The 17,762-nt window shown below is 43.0% G+C and overlaps 1 long non-coding RNA gene across 1 annotated transcript; it reads left to right on the forward strand.

Annotated features, from left to right (window-relative positions):
• Positions 1-288: 288 nt before the first annotated feature.
• On the forward strand, positions 289-17,231 carry LOC120943203. The gene is made up of 3 exons (XR_005750272.1): positions 289-530; positions 14,367-14,460; positions 17,102-17,231. It is a non-coding gene; the product is annotated as an uncharacterized LOC120943203 (long non-coding RNA).
• Positions 17,232-17,762: the final 531 nt, after the last annotated feature.

The following is a 17,762-nucleotide window of genomic DNA, read 5'->3' on the forward strand; positions in this document are numbered from 1 at the left end:
TCTCTTCTCTTTTATACTCGGTTGTGACATGACGCTACTCTTATATCAAGACATCGCTTGTATATCAAGGCAAAATGTATTAAAACATTTTGCTTGTCTTGCAAAACGCTCTCAAACCAAGTTACTCTCAATCCAAGGTTTTACTGTGTGTGTGTGTGTGTGTGTGTGTGTGTGTGTGTATATATATATATATATATATATATATATATATATTTTTATTAATTTTTTGTTTTTGTTTGTTTAAACACATTTTTAAACATGCTATACATGTTGATATACTCTATGTATATGCATTGTACTCCCAAGTCTAACAACAGACCATAAATTCCCCTTAATTTGTTGTTTAGCCTATTCAATAACTACAGGTTTTACCTGATCCGAGTGTTGATACACCCTGACCCTTGACAGGTTGATCGTTGCAGGCAGAGCTGTAAAACAGTACAGAGCAGTCATCCAAGTGTCTACAAGGAGTGCCAGACCTACAGAGTATCCAACAGTCCTGCTGGACAATGATAGGACCCTGTATTACAGTAAGTGAAGTGTGTTATTATTTTTTTATTATTATTATTATTATTATTATTAATATTATTATTTTTATACATTTTTTATATATCGAGCATCGTTTTTTTATCCACTGGTGAAAAAAAATAGAACCTGTTTTAAATTTTTCTTATGGTTAAAAAACCGATTGTCTGTGGGGAAATCCATCGGTCGAGAATCCACGCATGCTCAGAATCATTTCTTTTACATTGAAATTATTCCTACTTAGAGATGAGATCACATTTGATAAATAGGATTTGGCTGCCTTTCTGGTGATGTTGCCTATTTTAAAGCCACCCAATGTCACCACTGCTCATGAAAACTTGCAGCGATGGCTTCTTCATAGCATAGGGAACACACTTTTTTATTTTTCTGTCTTAGAATTGTAGAATTAACATACAATGTAAAATTCTGAGTGGCGTGAGCTTCACGGTCTTGGATTTAAAAAAAAAAATGAGTTGCACGGGCTGTGATCTATGACCGTCAGGCTTAGGGGGTCGGGCAGGCAGGCTTTTGGATACGGCAGTTTCTTTATTACAAAAGGTGTGGCACAGAGCAGCTATGGCGTTAGTGAAGTATAAAGTGTAGACAAAGCATTGGAAAAGCCGACAAACTACATTACAATGGTAGAGATTAGGGTCAGTTAGGAGACTGTACATTATTTGTGATCGCTAGCTCTTTGGACAAAAACTGTTTCATTCTAATTTGTACTTGATTTGCGGTCAATCGTCACTTTTAGCGGCTGTCCAATAAATTGCAAAAAAAATAAAAAAATATTTTCTTCTTTTTTTATACAAAGGAAAGGTTTCACCTCAAAAGAATATTCGTTTTATTTTTAATGGTGGTATTTTGGGGTTTTCCCTTCTTTTTGGAGTATACATTTTTTTTCATTTTGTATTATTGGGCGACTTATTTTAAGTTAAACTGCTTTTTGTGCTACAAGATATCCCTTGTTTTACGGGTGATATTAAGGAGTCTTCATTTCTTTTTGGAGTATATATATTTTTTATTTTATATAAGTCTCTTTTGTGTATAGCAAGGCTTCCCTTAAAAAAAATTGGGGTTTCATTATCTTTTGGAGTATATTTTTAAATTTTAGAGCCTTATTTTAGGTTAAACTGCTTTTTTTGTGCAGCAGGCCTCTGTTAACAAAAACTGGGCTTTTGTTTTAGGGCTGGTATTCTGAGGTTTTCATTTCTTTTTGGAGTATATTTTTAATATTTTTTTGCTATTTTTTTTTTAGTGCTGGGGCTTTTATTTTAGGTTAAACTGCTTTTTTTTGTGCTACAATGTATGCCTTGTGTTATGCCGCATACAGACGGTCGTTTTTTGTGATGAAAAAAAACGACGTTTTAAATCATGAAATAAAACGACATTTTTAAAACATCGTTTTCAAAAACGATGTTGCCTACACACCATAGTTTTTTCACAATGCTCTAGCAAAGCGAGGTTACGTTTCACCACTTTTTTCCATTGAAGCTCACTTCATAACTAGCTTCTGGGCATGCGCGGGTTTAAAAACGTCGTTTTAAACGTCGTTTTTTGCTACACACGGTCAATTTCTGTGAAACAAAAACGACACAAAAAATTCGAGCATGTTCGAATTTTTTTTTGGTCGTTTTTTTGAAGACATAAAACAACGTTTTGCCCACACACGATCATTTTAAATGACGTTTTTTAAAACGTCGTTTTTTTTCATCACAAAAAACGACCGTCTGTACGCGGCATTAGAGGTAGAATATGGTGGTTTTAATTTTTTTGTATATATTTAATTTTATATTGATTGAGCTTTTATTTTAGGTTAAACTGCTTTTTTGTGTTGCAAGCTGTGCTTTTGATTTAGTGGTGGTATTTTTGGGGTTTTCATTTCTTATTGGATTATATATTTTTTCATTTTATTTTGCTAGGGATTTTATTTTAGATTAAACAGTTTTTTTGTTTTTTTTTTGTGCTGTAAAAGTTTACTTATAATGAAAAATAGGCTTTTGTTTTAGGGTGGTATTTTGGGGCTAATATTGCTTTCTTTTATGCTAATAGTTTTTTATTTTTTAAATAACTTCCATAGTTACATAATTGGTTGTTATATAGTTGTGTATAGTAGGTTGTTGTTGGTTGTTTTATAGTTACTTAGGCCCAGATTCACAAAGGAGATACGACGGCGTATCTCCTGATACGCCGTCGGATCTCTGTTTCTATCTCTGATGATGAAATGTTTTTATTTTTATTGGATACGTTTTACAGCAGAAAATAGAAAATATAGGCCCAGATTCTGAAAGGGCTTACGACGGCGCAACGCAATGTACGCCATCGTAAGTCCTAATCTGGGCCGTCGTATCTATGCGACTGATTCTTAGAATCAGTTACGCATAGATAACCATTAGATCCGACAGGCGTAAGGCTCTTACGCTGTCGGATCGTAAATGCAATTTTTTTTTCGCCGCTAGGTGTCGCCTCCGTCGTTTTCCCCGTTGTGTATGCAAATTAGCAAAATACGCAAATTCCCGAACGTACGCGCGGTCGCGCAGTGAAGTTACAACGTTTACGTTAGATTTGCGACGCGTAAAGTTGCCCCTGCTATATGAGGGGCAACCAATGTTAAGTATGGCCGTCGTTCCCGCGTCGAAATTTAAAAATTTACGTTGTTTGCGTAAGTCGTCCGTGAATGGGGCTGGACGCCATTTACGTTCACGTCGAAACCAATGACGTCCTTGCGACGTCATTTAGCGCAATGCACGTCGGGAAATTTTAGGGACGAGCATGTGCATCACGTTCGGCGCGGGAACGCGCCTAATTTAAATGCTCCACGCCCCCTACCCGGCTCATTTGAATTAGGCGGGCTTGCGCCGGGGGATTTACGCTACGCCGCCGCAACTTTACAGGCAAGTTCTTTGTGAATAAAGCACTTGCCTGTAAAACGTGCAGAGGCGTAACGTAAATGACATACGTTACGCCGCCGCAGTTTTACGCCCAGATACGAGAATCTGGGCCATAGTTTATTAGCAATTTGGAGCAATGTCCCTCTGTCCCTCTTCCCTCCTCATCTGTCCCTCATTTTGGTCTGGATCTATATTGATGTATATAAAAAAGGAACTTTTTATCTTTCAAAAAGTGTTTCCCAGAGCTAAACCTTTCACCCAAATTCTAAATTGCTGCATTTGAACATTTTAAAAGCCAATATAAAGGAATAGTAGTGGTAAAAAAAAAAGCCCTTGTGGATTTAATTATCTTTTTTGGGTTAATTCTCCTTTAAGGGGGTGTGGCAGGGGGGGCGTGTCCTATGCCTGCATACGTTTGTTAGTAGGTGTTCCTCATTCTCAAAATGTTGGGAGGTGTGCTGTTATCTTCTGTTATCAGTACAGTGCTTGTGGAATGGACTAGAGGAACCTGTCTTCTTAGACTGTATATTAGGTTACACTTCCAGCCCTGTAGGACATAAGGCTGAATCCGGGTGTGCAGTGAACCTTCTGTTATCATGTGAGGAGATTTAACACTTTACTTCCCTGCAGTTGGTTGCTACTCTTAGGCCCTGTACACACGATCGGACAAAACCGATGAAAACGGACTGAAGTTCAATTTCATCGGTCCAAACCGACCGGGTGTGGGCCCCATTAGTCCGTTATCCTTCGGTCGAAAAATTTAGAACTTGCTTTACAATTTAACCGATGGACGCCTAACCGATCGGTCAAAACTGACGGTTAGTACGCAAAAGCATCGGTTCAAAAGCCGCGCATGCTCAGAATCAAGTCGACGCATGCTTGGAAGCATTGAACTTCATTTTTCTCTGCACGTCGTTGTGTTTTACGTCACCGCGTATTTTTTAACTGATGGTGTGTAGGCACATCAGACCATCAGTCAGCTTCATCGGTTAACTGGTGACAACGGTCCTTCAGACCGTTCTCATCGGATGGACCGACCGTGTGTACGCAGCCTTAGGGCTCCTTCACATGTGTGGAAGTGACTGTAGCTCCTCTGAAAACATCCATGCTTGGATCGCTTTTCAGAGCTGTTTGAGAGGTGGTTGCGGATGCAATATGTTGCCTCTTCACCACCTAATTTAACTCAATAATTGCCATATGGAGGCCCCACTGAACTACATTATTCTGTTTGGCCACAACACCACCCACTGACAGCAACATGCTGTTTAATCAGTTCTTGACCGTGCTATAGCCAAATCATGACTATAGTGCAGTCGTACAGTTCTTGGAGGGTGTCTATTGATGTCCTCCCAGAACCACGCACCCGATACGGCAGGCATTTGCCACGCTCTGTGATCACTGTGTCCTTTAGACACACCTGATCATAGATCAGGGTAAAGGGCAAATCACAGCTGTGTCCAATCACACCTGACCATAATGTAAACACACTTGCCAGTTATCGGCCTTCCTTTCCCCACGTGCTGTCACAGTATGACAGGGGGACATCTACATCTGTGAGGACACTCGCAGCTGGAGGGAAGCAGCCACCGAGTGAGAAGGGAAGGCGCCGCTGCCTCTCAGGAGTCCGGCGCCGCTGCTGTAGTGCTGCTGGTGCTGTAGGGCTTGTCCGGATTTGACACATGTGCGGGCTGGACTGTGGGTGATCGCGGCCACCCAGAGTCCCGCCCCCCAGGCTGGCGCACTGTTTCCTCTGACTAGGATGAGGTCTCTGTTTCATCCGCTCTTCCACCCGCCCGTCTGTCAGCCTGCCCCTCTCTGTAAGCCTCCCCCTGGCTGTCACCGCGGCTGGGTGGCGGGACTCCAGAACAGTAGGGAGAGCCCTAATCTGATGGATGATCATGGAGGCCATGGAGAGGTGAGCAAAATACACCGATCTACATTGTACATGTGTTGGGGGAGTAGTGTGTGTAGTGCAGGAAGTAGGAATCAGGCAGGTTAGTTTAGTGGTCAGTGCAGTGGACAGGTAGGTCAGTATAGGAAGCAGGTAGGTCAGTGTAGGGATCAGGTAGGTCCGTGTAGTGCTCAGTGTAGGGGTCAGGTAGGTCAGTGTAGGGATCAGGTAGGTCAGTGTAGTGGTCAGTGTAGGGATCAGGTTGGCCAGTGTAGGGATCAGGTAAGTCAGTATAGGAATCTGGTAGGTTAGTATAGGAATCAGGTAGGTCGGTGTAGTGGTCAGGTAGGTCAGTGTAGGAATCAGATAGGTCAGTGTAGTGGACAATGTAGGGATCAGGTAGGTCAATGTAAGGGTCAGTGTAGTGGACAGTGTAGGAATCAGGTAGTGTAGCGATCAGTAGGAATCAGGTAGGTCAGTCTAAGGGTCAGTGTAGCGGTCAGTGTAGTAGACAGGTACGTCAATGTAGTAGACAGGTAGGTCAGTGTTTTTCAAAATTTGACGTGGGAACGATGTCCATACTTAACATTGGTACGCCGCATGTACGCCTCATATAGCAGGGGTAACTTTACGCCGGGAAAAGCCTAACGTAAACGGCGTATCTGTACTGCGTCAGCCGGGCGTACATTCGTGAATTTGCGTATATAGCTGATTTACATATTTCTAGGCGTAAATCAGCGTACACGCCCCTAGCGGCCAGCGTAAATATGCAGTTAAGATCTCTTACGCCGGTCGGATCTAATAGAAATCTATGCGTAACTGATTCTAAGAATCAGGCGCATAGATACAACCGCTCAGACTCAGAGATACGAGGGCGTATCTGGAGATACGCCGTCGTATCTCCTTTGAGAATCTGGGCCAGTGTCTTTTCTACTAGATAGATAGATAGATAGAGCAGGCAGGCTAGTCAGTTTAGTTAAATTTACAGTGTGTAGAGGATATATATACATCCTAGGCGTTGTACATATATTTATACACTGTATAGCTTAGCTAGATCAGCTATTCCTATTTGTTAGGCAGTAGATTGTGCTAGTTAAAACAAGGGGAAAGGACAGGGAAGGGATGAGTGCAAGATGTCCACTAGTATGTATAGAGAATAATATTGATTCTCTAACCCGATCTAGTACCCAAATGGGTTGTGTTGCTGTAATCAAAAAACGTAATAACAAAATAAATAGAATGAATGCGGGGAAGGGGAATTTAGAAGAAAGGATGAGGGGATGGAGAAAAAGGAGGGAAATCAGCCAGTAAGGCTTAAAGGGATTACTATAGGCAACACTGTAATGATCAATGGAAAAAACAAAGATACATTTAAATAAATTTATTAGTATCAAAAATATGAAAGATGAGCATTAAATATTACAAGTTACATAATGGGTATTTAGGTTGCCATAAGGATATATTGAATGTGGCTACCTTAAAATTTACGAATAAACACTAAGAATTAGAAGACAAGACAGGGACAAACATTTAACAGAAAACGTGATCCGGACACGTGGTGTTCAGACCTATCATATATTGACACTCAAGTAAATATGAATTTTAATGCAATTAACAAGTTAGTGAAATGAGAGGAAAATGCAATGATTATCCACTCTGCAAGATCAAATGGAGTGTCAATAATAGATGGTGGGGCTGAACACTGGCTAGGTGGGGGATGGACGGTGGGAGGGTTAGGTGTGTTTAGGATGGATATGCATGTATCATGCTTATCTTGTTGGTCGACTTTGCGCTTGATGATTTGTTAGTTCACAAAGAGTTCAGTATTCAGAAGTTTTGACAATAAAGAAATTAAATGGTAATGGTTGGTAAAAAAATATAATAGTATAGAACAGCTGGATATTGATCATTTGTCAATGTGACATTTGGCAGGGCACAAGTGGATTGCCTGGTATTGGTTAGTATATATAGACACACCAGTGGTTAGTTCAGAATCACGAACATGTATTTAAGCAGTTAAATTGATGTGCCAAACAAAGGAGAAACGGGATCATTCATACACAGGAGGAAATCCAACCTGTATTTGTGTACTAAACCGAACACCTGATTCAAGGATAGTTGCTGGAAAAAGTGTAGAGAAATGACATGACTGGCCGTCCCATTGAAGGGAGGCTAATACATTACCAGTCCGCTGCCTGTTAAGGTAATTGGATAAGTCCATCCATGAGATGCAGCTTTTTGTCAGGGCCACTCTGGTGCTCAACTACTTGCTGGCTGGTTAGTCACGATGTGTAGTTGTCACATCAGTGACATGCCGTATCAGGTTCAGTAAGGTGCATTCATCTGTGGATAAAGATCCGCTTGAGATCTCCTTTTGTGCCGTATGGCAGCTCCAGGCATCAGGCGCCACTTACGGATCGAGCAAGGCCATCCATCCGGAGCTAATGCTCGTGAGTTTCCGTCCTCCGTCCAGCCAAACGAACCTCCGGGGTCACGTGATCACGTTGTTTCAGGTGACGTCAACGCGTTTCGCCATGCGCACTGGCGTAGCTTCGTCTTGGACGTGTTAGGCGCTGGCAGCGGTGCTTTGATTTATGCATATCGCTTGTCGGCGCCCATCACCAATCGGGAAAAAGGAAAGTATGACTGTCCTGATTGCGGCCGCGATGGGCAGCTTGTGTTGCTCATCAGAGCCATTTAGTGCGTTTTCTTATATCTTTTCTGTAACTTGTTCCAGAAAGAAAAAAGATCGTCTTCAAAGTGAAGAGATATGTTTCCAGATTAGTCCATTTTAGCTATGTTTCTCATCTATGGATGATTGGAGAAAAGGACAATGGGATATGGGGAAGGGGTGAGGGAACATGCAATGGGATGGACAAGAGGGTTTGGGGGAAAGGGAAAGGGTGAGGGAAGACGCAACGGGGACGAAAAATAATAACAAAGTACAAGAAAAAAGAGGACATCCATACAATGAAAAAAGACATATATGGCCTAATGCAATGATGGTTTTTCATTTTTCAGGAGACCCAAGGTCTGTAATTAAGATAGTATATATAGAAATGCTTGTGGTTGGGTTTACATGAAGAAATGGATGTGAAGGTCAGGAGTAAAAAATAATAATAAATAGACAGATAAACTATATACAATTGGTATAGGAATGGGTGGATGAGTATGTTCAGATAGACATATTTTCCAGTAATTTCTGTAAAAGTCCATTTGCAGCGATTGTATGGAGTCACCATCGATTGGAGATGGTATTCCTTAATCAGGGGTCTAGGAAGACCTGCAAGTTGAGTTCTGTATTTAATCCTACGGGCACCAAGGATTTTAAATGGTATACCCACCATTTTTCTTTTTGTAATAGGACGCGATCAAAATCGCCTCGACGGTTTGGTAGTTTAAGGGCATATATGCCTTTGACCGTCAGGCCATCTGAGCACCTATTGTGGCACTGCGCAAAGTGCCTTGCGAGGGGTTTTTCGGGCTCCTTCACCTTTTCGTTTATTTCCCTTAGGTGTTCGCCCAGACGTACGCGCAGGGATCGTTTAGTTTTTCCCACATAGATTTTGGGACATGGGCAAGTAATGAGATAGATGACACGCGCTGTCGAGCAGTTAATTAAGCTCCTAATTTCATACGATCCTTTACCATGGGCATCAGTGAAAGTTGATGTTCTGTCCACATATGGACAGACCTGGCATCGGTTGCAGGGAAACATACCAAGTGACCTTGGATAATTAGATAACCATGTGGTTTCAGGTTCTTTCGTAAATTCTGACCGAATTAGTATGTCCCCGATACTTTTGGCCCGACGGGCAACTAGTTTTGGAGACTCACCGACAAAGTCTGTCAGGACGGGAGCATTTCGTAAGATCCCCCAATGTTTTTCGAGGATCCTACGGACGTTGTCCCATTGGGACCCATACGTAGTTATGATTCTAATGGGCTCTACCGTCTCATGAGAGACTTTGTCGATGGTTCTCTTTTTGGTAAGGAGGTCCAGGCGGTCACGTATTGCCGCCCTTTTTCGAGCTTTCTTAATTTGTCCATGGGAATATCCACGTTCACGAAAGCGTGAATATAATTCTTGACTTTCGCGCCTGTAGTCCTCTGGATTTGAGCAGTTCCTTTTGATGCGGAGAAACTGACCCACCGGGATCCCATTTTTGAGCCAGTTAGGATGGTGGCTAGTGGCATAAAGTAAGTTATTTGCTGCAGTGTCTTTACGATAGGTACAAGTATGCAGTTTTTTGTTTTTCAAGGTTATTTGTAGATCCAGGAAGGACAGTTTCTCCGCATCATAGGTGTATGTTAGGTGTATGTTGCGTGTGTTGGAGTTTAATTCCAACAAAAAGAGTTCCAAAAGTTCAACCGATCCTTGCCAGATCATTAACACGTCGTCGATGTACCGCCACCACGTGCGTACGTGGCGGCGGTACATCTCGGACGTGTAGACCTCTTCCCTTTCCCAATGGCCTAAATGGAGGCAGGCATAGGCTGGTGCCCAGGCTGCTCCCATTGATGTCCCTCTTATTTGATGGTAATAGGAGTTCAAGAATTGAAAGTTATTGTGATGCAGTGCAAAACAAAGTAACTCAATAATAAATTCGTTTTGGTGTCCTGAAGCTGGGTATGCGGATTCGAGAAAGGTTTCAACTGCTTTGATACCAATCTCGTGCGGGATAGATGTATATAGGGACTCGACATCGATACCCACGAGCAGTATATCGTCTGTTTCCTGAAACTTGTCGAGCTCATTTAATTTCGCTAACACATGCTGTGTGTCTTGAACGAATGACTCTAGATCGATGACCAATTCCTTGAGGAGAAGGTCCAAGTATTTACCCACTCTCTCAAGCGGTCCATGGCAGGCAGACACAATAGGTCTACCTGGAGGATTATTTAAACTCTTATGGACTTTTGGTATAATATAAAACGTCGGTATGTTGTAGTCAGTTACTAGGAGGTAGTTGTATTCTTTCGTGGTAAGTAATCCCTCTTCTTTAGCTAGCTTCAATTTATGGTTCAGTGTATCAACTATCCCTGGTAAAGGGTTTACATCTAGTTTTTTGTATGTTGAGGTGTCACTTAACAGACGTTTGGCCTCACGTTCATATTGATCCAGTTTTAAAAGAACGACATTGCCCCCCTTGTCACTGTTCTTTATTACGATACTGTTGTTATGCTGAAGTTCACTTAGTGCCATGCGTTCGCTACTAGTAAGATTATCTTTAGTCTTATGTGACCAGTCTATTTTTTCCAGGTCCACTTGAACCATATCCAAGAAAAGGTGTAACCACCTGTTCTTGGAGATGGGGGGCATTTTGAGTGACTTTATTTTGAGGTTAGCCCGTCGTACTGTAGCCAGTGGTTCAGTGTTAGGGGTCGAATTCTCTTCTAAGAGGGAGTTCAGAATGTCGAGGATTCGTTGGTCCTCCGGATTGATAATTTCAGTGGTTTTATCTGTCGTGTCATTGGTAATGTACAATGAGCGATAGAAAACTTTTCGTAAGAACAAGGCAATGTCTTTATAAACGGTGAACTCGTCCATATTGGACACCGGAGAAAAAGACATGCCTTTCTGGAGCAAGCTGAGATGGTCTATAGTCAGATTAAAGTCTGTGAAGTTGATGACCTTAAGATCTGACAAGTTTTCCCCCAATTGTTGGGGGGAGTTTGGTATCAGTTTTTCTTTTGGCTCCTTGTGTAGGTGCGTTCCTGCGATGTTTTTAGGGGGCGTATCTGTACTGCGTCAGCCGGGCGTACATTCGTGAATTTGCGTATATAGCTGATTTACATATTTCTAGGCGTAAATCAGCGTACACGCCCCTAGCGGCCAGCGTAAATATGCAGTTAAGATCTCTTACGCCGGTCGGATCTAATAGAAATCTATGCGTAACTGATTCTAAGAATCAGGCGCATAGATACAACCGCTCAGACTCAGAGATACGAGGGCGTATCTGGAGATACGCCGTCGTATCTCCTTTGAGAATCTGGGCCAGTGTCTTTTCTACTAGATAGATAGATAGATAGAGCAGGCAGGCTAGTCAGTTTAGTTAAATTTACAGTGTGTAGAGGATATATATACATCCTAGGCGTTGTACATATATTTATACACTGTATAGCTTAGCTAGATCAGCTATTCCTATTTGTTAGGCAGTAGATTGTGCTAGCTGCAGTGCTCTAACGTGTTGTATTGCCTGCATAGTGTTTAGTTTACACCTAAACATAGTACTCAGTGTTAGTGGACGTGTGCTATTTAATTGCACATAAACGCATTAGCTGTTACTGCACGTGGGCTATTTAATTGCACATAAACGCAGTTGCTGTTACTGCACGTGGGCTATTTAATTGCACATAATTTAATTGCACATAAACACAGTTGCTGTTACTGCATGTGGGCTATTTAATTGCACATAAACGCAGTCGCTCTTACTGCACGTGTGCTGTTTTTTGCCCATAAACGCAGTCGCTCTTACTGCACGTGTGCTGTTTTTTTTGCCCATAAACGCATTAGCTGTTACTGCATGTGGGCTATTTAATTGCACATAAACGCAGTTGCTGTTACTGCACGTGGGCTATTTAATTGCACATAAACGCAGTTGCTGTTACTGCATGTGGGCTATTTAATTGCACATAAACGCATTAGCTGTTACTGCACGTGGGCTATTTAATTACACATAAACGCAGTTGCTGTTACTGCACGTGGGCTATTTAATTACACATAAACGCAGTTGCTGTTACTGCACGTGAGCTATTTAATTGCACATAAACGCATTTGCTCTTACTGCACGTGTGCTGTTTTTTTGCCCATAAACGCATGTTGTGCAGGGACATTTCTAAACACGTGCCACTATTATAGACACCCAGCAGGTACGATATTTAAAGGAATTTTTGATTTTATTTTTTTCACTTTAAGCATCATTAAAATCGCTATAAGATATGCATAATTATGACGTTCCAAGCTGAATGTAAATATACAATACAGATTATTCCTGGAGTTCAGCTTTAACCATTTGTAACTTTTGTAACCATTTTTTTTTTCTGGAGTTCACATAATAGTTTTTGTGCTTTGAACATAAAAAAATGACATTTATTAAAAAGTATATTTGGCTGACTCACATTCAATAATCACACACTGCTGTTTCATGAGTGTCCACAGTCATGAAATAATTTGGATAATTGTAGGCCAGTCTAAGTACAAAATCATATACGCCATCTATGTAGACCTCATAATGGCTGGGTGTGGGGCTCAAGCTGTACATACCACTCAGTCATAATCACTGCTGTACATTATTACATCCATTAAATCAGTCACTTTGTACAGGTAATATAGTGAAAAAGTGCTGGCCAAAGACCAGAGCACTTTTTGTGATTCCGCACTGCGTCGCTTTAACTGACAATTGCACGGTCGTGCGACGTGGCTCCCGAAAAAAATTGATGTCCTTTTTTTCCCCACAAATAGAGCTTTATTTTGCTGGTAGTTGATCACCTCTGCGGTTTTTATTTTTAAGAGCGACAATTTTGAAAAAAAAGCAATATTTTTTACTTTTTGCTATAATAAATATCCCCCAAAAATATATAAAAAACATTTTTTCCTCAGTTTAGTCCGATATGTATTCTTCTACATATTTTTGGTAAAAAAAATCGCAATAAGCGTTTGCTCAAAAGTTATAGGGCCAGATTCACAGAGCGAGTACGCCGGCGTATCTACTGATACGCCGGCGTACTTTCAAATTTGCTGCGTCGTATATCTTCAGTTTGAATCCTCAAACCAAGATACGACGGCTTCTGGCTTCAATCCGACAGGCGTACGGCTTCGTACGCCTTCGGATCGTAAGTGCAATACTTCGGCGCCCGCTGGGCGGAGTTCGCGTCGTTTTCCGCGTCGGGTATGCTAATTAGCTTTTTCCGTCGATCCACAAAGGTACGCGCGGCCGTCGCATTCTCTTACGTCGTCTCTAGTCGGCTTTTTCCGGCGTATAGTTAAAGATGCTATTTTGCGGCGTATAGATAGACTTGCCATGTTAAAGTATGGCTGTCGTTCCCGCGTCAAATTTTGAATTTTTTTTTTTGCGTAAGTCGTCCGTGAATAGGGATGGACGTAAGTCACGTCGAAGTTCAAAAAATGACGTCGTTGCGACGTAATTTTGCGCAAAGCACGGCGGGAAATTTCAAAACGGAGCATGCGCAGTTCAATCGTCGCGGGGACGAACTTCATTTAAATGAATCACGCCCCCTACCCGCCGATTTGAATTCCAGGTAAGATACGGCGGCGTGCGTATCTCTGATACGCTGCGCCTGGGCATTTCTATGTGAATCTGGCCCATAGCGTCTACAAGATAGGGGATAGATTTATGGCACATTTATAATTTTTTTTTACTATTAATGGTGACGATCTGCGATTTTTATTGTGACTGCGACATTATGGCGGACACATTGGACACTTTTGATGCTATTTTGGGACCATTGTCATTTATACAGCAATCAGTGCTATAAGAATGCACTGATTACTGTGTAAATGACACTGGCAGGAAAGGGGTTAACCACTAGGGGGCGAGGAAGGGGTTAAGTGTGTCCTAGGGAGTGATTCTAACTCTGTGGGGGCTGGGCTACAAGTGACACGACACTGATTGCTGCTCCCGATGACAGGAAGCAGTAGATCACTGTCCTGTCACAGGGCAGAACAGGGAGATTCCTTGTTTACATTACGGGACACCGGTGGACATCGAGTCTGCGGGTCCCACGAGCACAGCTTAAGGAAACCCTAACATACACTGGAGGAATCCTAGTTGAGGAATGGTTGCGTCCTTTGAAAACACTGCATGCCATTGTTCCATTCTCTGTCTGTCCCTTATGTCACTAGATGGTGAAAACAGTGGGGTAGGGGGTCAGAAGATGGAATAACATTCCAGAAGTAGACCAGGCATCTGACACCAGATCCAAAGTGTTCAATGCTCAGAGACTGTAGACCTGGAACACACCACACGATACTCCTTTTGTGCCCTTAGCACATATGTTCATAATCTTCAATAGATTCATTCTTGTATCTCCTTCAGAAGCTGCGGTAGCTTTCATGTGGGTAGATTTCATGTGGTCCAGCAGCTACGAAGGATGATTCCGACCTCTATAAATTCAAAGGAGCATGAACAGGTATTAAATCCATATTTCATTATATTGAGTCTCATACATGAATGACACCAATCTCCATATCTCATTGTATTCCTCCATCTCTCTTCTCAGACTTCTTCCTCCCTGACGGCTCTCTTCCTGCCTTTTTCTCCCATCTTCTTTCCCTCCATCAGTTTTCTTTGAATTTCTCTTTCTCTACCTCTCTTCTCTTTCTATTTTGCATTCCCCCCCTTTCAGTTTTACCTGAGTACCATCACTGGTTTATTTGACTAGCATTTGGCCTACTTGTGAACTGCAGTGGACCTCCTTCTGACTTGCAGTGGACCTCTTTCTGACTTGCAGTGGACCTCTTTCTGACTTGCAGTGGTCCTCCTTCTGAATTGCAGTGGACCTCCTTCTGACTTGCAGTGGTCCTCCTTCTGACTTGCAGTGGACCTCTTTCTGACTGACAGTGGACATCCTTCTGACTGGCAGTGTACCTCTTTCTGACTGACAATGGACCTCCTTCTGACTGGTAGTGGACATCCTTCTGACTGGCAGTGGACCTCCTTCTGACTGACAGTGGACATCCTTCTGACTGGCAGTGGACCTCCTTCTGACTGGCAGTGAACCTCCTTCTGGCTGACAGTGGACATCCTTCTGACTGGCAGTGGACCTCTTTCTGACTGGTAGTGGACCTCTTTCTGACTTGCAGTGGACCTCCTTCTGACTGGCAGTAGACCTCTTTCTGACTGGCAGTAGACCTCTTTCTGACTGGCAGTGGACCTCTTTCTGACTTGCAGTGGGCCCCTTTCTGACTTGCTTCTGACTTGCAGTGGGCCTCTTTCTGACTTTCAGTGGGCCTCTTTCTGACTTGCATTGGACCTCTTTCTGACTGGCAGTGGACCTCTTTCTGACTTGCAGTGGGCCCCTTTCTGACTTGCTTCTGACTTGCAGTGGGCCTCTTTCTGACTTTCAGTGGGCCTCTTTCTGACTTGCATTGGACCTCCTTCTGACTTGCAGTGGACCTCTTTCTGACTTGCAGTGGACCTCTATCTGACTTGCAGTGGATCTCTTTCTGACTGGCAGTGGACCTCTTTCTGACTTTCAGTAGACCTCTTTCTGACTTGCAGTGGACCTCTTTCTGACTTGCAGTGGACCTCTTTCTGACTTGCAGTGGACCTCTTTCTGACTGGCAGTGGACCTCCTTCTGACTGACAGTGGACATCCTTCTGACTGGCAGTGGACCTCTTTCTGACTGGCAGTGGACCTCTTTCTGACTTGCAGTTGACCTCTTTCTGACTTGCAGCGGACCTCTTTCTGACTGGCAGCGGACCTCCTTCTGACTGGCAGTGAACCTCCTTCTGACTTGCAGTGGACCTCTTTCTGACTTGCAGTGGACCTCTTTCTGACTTGCAGTAGACCTCTTTCTGACTGGCAGTGGACCTCTTTGTGACTGGCAGTGGACCTCCTTCTGACTGGCAATGGACCTCTTTCTGACTGGCAGTGGACCTCCTTCTGACTGGCAGTGGACCTCCTTCTGACTGGCAATGGACCTCTTTCTGACTGGCAGTGGACCTCTTTCTGACTGGCAGTGGACCTCTTTCTGACTGGCAGTGGACCTCCTTCTGACTGGCAGTGGACCTCCTTCTGACTGGCAGTGGACCTCCTTCTGACTGGCAATGGACCTCTTTCTGACTGGCAGTGGACCTCCTTCTGACTTGCAGTGGACCTCCTTCTGACTGGCAGTGGACCTCTTTCTGACTTGCAGTGGACCTTTTTCTGATCTGCAATTGAGCTTGTTATGATCAGCAGTTGACCTCTTCCTGACCAATAGTGGACCTTTTAGTGACCTGCAGTGGACCTTATTCTGAGCTTCAGTTGCCTGCCTTCTGACCTGCAGTAGACCTCTTTCTAAGCTACATCAAGCTGATTTTGCATTCCAGTTGACTTGAAAGTCAAACACAACTGTTCAGATAAGAAAGTCCCTGTACACCGGCTGTTACTCTGTCCCTTCAGCTATTTGTTTTACTCGTTTTACCATTATCTCCCTTTCTTTGGCTCTCTTGTTCAGTTCCATATAGTCAGCCTGCTATCACAGATCTCACCTGTTAAATGAAAGGCCCCTGTACAGTTTTGAAGGCTGACTTCTGGAAGCTGTGCTAGTTCCAGGATGGATGATCTCACAACACATGATCGAACTTCCATCCAACTTTTCCGTGGATTTTGGTCCGAAGGGCGTTGGCCGTGAACTTGTTCTGTATACACACGGCACAACATTTTCAGCCAACCTTCACCAAACCACGTGGTTTTTCAGCTCTTTACCGCCACCCTTTGGGCAACTTCTGCTATTGTTGTCTGATGTTTAGCACTGGTTCGGAGCATGCATTTTTGTACTTTGGATTTTAGTTTGACGGGCTTGCGATCGTAAAAACCGACGTAACAGATTTATTGCCCAACAGTTGGTGAGCATGAACAGCCAACTTTTGTTGTCGTTAATTCAGCCGATAATTGTCTGATGGAGCATACACACGGTCGGATTATCTGACACAACACGTCCGTCGGACAATAACGGTATGGCCTGCCCTTGAACAAACACTTCTTCAAGTAAAAAAAAATGCCCTTAGCATGAGATGGAATCTTTAGATCCTAAAAATAACACTTTCTCCTTCTCAACCTCCAGGAGACTTCTGCTCTGTTGAAGATGAAGCTCTCTCTACGATCGGTCGTAATAGTGGCAGTGGTAACCTCCATATTCTTCTTTGCATTCAAGCAGAAAAAAATTCAGGTAAGACACCAAACGTTCATGTTCTTTTGCTGTCAGTGTATCGTTTGGGAAATTTCCCTTTATTTTCTATCCAAGAGGTTCAACAGAAAGCTGGAGGAAACCTCCATAAGTAAGGTGACTTGTTCTCTTAAGCCTCATACACACGATCGGACTTCCAACTGACTTTTCCATGGATTTTGCTCCGAAGGGCATTGTCCGTGAACTTGGTATGCATACACACGGCAGGACTTTTTCAGCCAACAAACACGAATGTAATGACGTAATAGACGTACTACGTGGTTTTTCTGCTCTTTACCGCCACCCTTTGGGCAACTTCTGCTATTGTTGTCTGATCTTTAGCATTGGTTCTGAGCATGCGTGTTTGTACTTTGAACTTTAGTCTGATGGACACACGATCGGATTAGCCGACATAGGACATTTGTTGCCGGAAAGTTTGTCTGTTCTCACAGTGAACATTTATCCGATGAAAAAGTGAAAAAGTTTGTCCGATGGAGCGTACACACGGTCGGATTGTCTGCAAAAACAGGTCCGTCTGAGGTTTGTTGTAAAAAAAGTC

Source organism: Rana temporaria, chromosome 6 (assembly GCF_905171775.1).
Source record: "Rana temporaria chromosome 6, aRanTem1.1, whole genome shotgun sequence".
Classification (NCBI taxonomy): Eukaryota; Metazoa; Chordata; class Amphibia; order Anura; family Ranidae; genus Rana; species Rana temporaria.